Genomic DNA, 2,753 nt, shown 5'->3' on the forward strand with positions numbered 1-2,753 from the left:
ACAGGGCACCCAAAACTGCGGTTCAAAGACATCTGCAAAAAGGACATGACACAATGCTCCATCAATCTCAACACATGGGAAGTTCAAGCAGACGACCGCCTAGCCTGGAGGCTCGCGGTCAGGCAAGGTACGTCACGTGCAGAGGCTGCGCGCAACGAGGAGGCGGTCTAGAAAAGATCGAGGCGGAAGCAGCGTCAACAGCAGCAACAACAGCCATCTGCCTTCACCTGTAACAAGTGCGGCAGGGATTGTCACTCCCGAGTCGGACTGCACAGCCATTCTCGGTGGTGCAGATAGACTCTCAAGAAGCTACGCCATCGTCTCTCGAGACGGACAGCTGCCGATGACGATGACGATGATTTTTCATATGAACAACCATAAATCTATTTTTCCCCACCCTATATGTACATCAGTATTTATTGCTTTGCACCACATTTATTATATATTTTAAATCTAATTATTTTTTTATTTTTAAATTATAGTAGACTTACAATATTATATTAGTTTCAGATGTACACCCCAGTGATTAGGCATTATATAACTTACTGAGTGTTCATACCCATCTGACACCATACATAGTTACTAGAACATTATTGACTATAATTACTATGTTGTACTTTACATCCCCATAACTATTCTGTAACAACAAATTTGTACTTTCCAGTCCCCCAAAACCCCCTTCCCATCTAGAAAACATCAAATGTTCTTTGGATCTATGAATCTATTTCTGTTCTGTTTTTTCATTTATTTTGTTATTTTTTAGATTCATTTGTTAATAAATATTTATTGCCATATTATTGTTCATATCTTTGATATTCTTAAGACCATTTAACATTTCATATAATACTAGTTTGTTGATGATGAACTCCTTTAGCTTGTTCTTGTCTGGGAAGCTCTTTATCTGTCCTTCCATTCTAAATGATAGCTTTGCTAGGTAGAGTAATCTTGGTTGTAGGTCTTTTCTTTTCATCATTTTGAATATTTCTTGCCAATCCATTCTAGCCTGCAAAACTTCTGTTGGAAAATCAACTGACAGTCTTATTGGAGCTCCTTTGTAGGTAATTGATGCTGGAAATCAAGACTTCTGATTTGAGGTATGTTTATATGCCTCTTGGTCCAGGTGTTTAATGATCCGAGCAGCGAGCTGAACTCGCTGGTGCCGACAGTCTCTGACTGCTCAGGCCTCAGGATCTTAAAGACATCCTGTGACTTAAAAAGAATCTTGCTGAGTACTCCATCTTCCCTGATGTTGATAAGAAAATCAAACAAACCTAAGCCCAAATGGTGTTTAATCTTGATTGCTTTCTGTTAGTGTTTAAGGAACAGTGCATCCGTTCCATAGCCTTAAAAGAATAAGTGATTGGATCTCCATTTTTTTGTTTTTGAATCTATAGATGATATATACACTTGTTTATCAGGAAGCTTTCTCTTCAGTCAATCCTTTAAGCTTCCTCTGTTGTAAGTTCAAGTACATTGTAATCATTCCTGGAATGTGCCTGTGAGCTCATTCCGGGACCCTCCCTGTTGATTAGCATATCTGCAAAATCCAATAAAAAGAAGGTGCTTGCACTGCTCAGTGCTCACCTGCCTGAGCATGCAGCAGCCCTCCATCTGTCCCATTCTGTCTGCTGAAATTACTTGCGTGCCCTCGACCACAAAGTACTACAACAGGTAATTAACTGTTTTTCTCTTGCTGCTTTTAAGATTCTCTCTTTGTCTTTTACCTTTGGCATTTTAATTACGATGTTGCTTGGTATGGGCCTCTTTGGGTTCATATTATTTAAGGAAAAGGTCATTTCAATGGTTACATTTGGTTTCTAATTGCAAGCATGGGGCACATAAAAGATTTATTCTTTAAAAGAGGCATTGCCCTGACCAGTTTGACTTAGTTGGTTGGATGTCATCCCGCAAAGCAAAAGGTCACTGGCTCAATTGCTGGTCAGGGCACATGCTTGGATTGAGGATTCAGTCCCCAGTTAGGGCTGTACAACAAGCAACCAATGTATCTGTTTAGCATCGATATTTCTCTCCCTATCTTTCTCCTCCCCTTCCCCTCTCTCTAAAAAATAAAAATCTTGAAAGAGGCATTACTATGACTGTAGCATCTAAAAACCAGCAAGCTTTAAATAATTCCACATCCAAAAAGACAATGTCGTGCTCGCTTTGGCAGCACATATACTAAAATTGGAATGATACAGAGAAGATTAGCATGGCCCCTGCGCAAGGATGAAATGCAAATTCGTGAAGCGTTCCATATTTTTAAAATTAAACCATGTCTGTGATATCACCAAAGAGATTCAAGTTGCAGACAAGTAGAATGTCAAGTGCCTTGCAACTGGATGTCTTCCCAATAAGACAGTTTTACAGATTTAGAGACTTGTTTTTGGTTATGTTACATAAATTAACATGTGTTTTCTGTTTTCAAAGGGCATAAGCCTATGACTGCATTACCTGAGTGATTGTCTGTACACATAAGCCTCACTTAATCCTCTCTTCAGCGCTGCCTCCTGAGACTCAACGGTTTGGCTGAACTAAATGGCTGGGTTGGTGAAGAATGGGGTGGTCTGTGGGCTTCACTTTAAAACTGGTTTCTCTTTTCTATCCTAATGGCTTGGACAGAAAGGGCCCAGAGGTCTGAGAGGGGGGAAACATAAACTATTTCCCTCAGCCCAAACTAAATATAATGGACAAAAGGGTTTTGGACAGGCAAGATGTGCCTAGCACACCTTCCTCCAAAGGAGCCCCCCCCTTTT

The 2,753-nt window shown here is 40.3% G+C and overlaps 1 non-coding gene across 1 annotated transcript; it reads left to right on the plus strand.

The window, feature by feature from the left end:
- The first annotated feature begins 2,154 nt into the window (after positions 1 to 2,154).
- On the plus strand, positions 2,155 to 2,261 carry LOC149991152 (U6 spliceosomal RNA). The gene has a single exon (XR_016508849.1). It is a non-coding gene; the product is annotated as a U6 spliceosomal RNA (small nuclear RNA).
- Positions 2,262 to 2,753: the final 492 nt, after the last annotated feature.

The sequence above is a fragment of the Furipterus horrens genome, unplaced genomic scaffold (assembly GCF_987537825.1).
Source record: "Furipterus horrens unplaced genomic scaffold, mFurHor1.1.pri manual_scaffold_17, whole genome shotgun sequence".
Lineage (NCBI taxonomy): Eukaryota > Metazoa > Chordata > Mammalia > Chiroptera > Furipteridae > Furipterus > Furipterus horrens.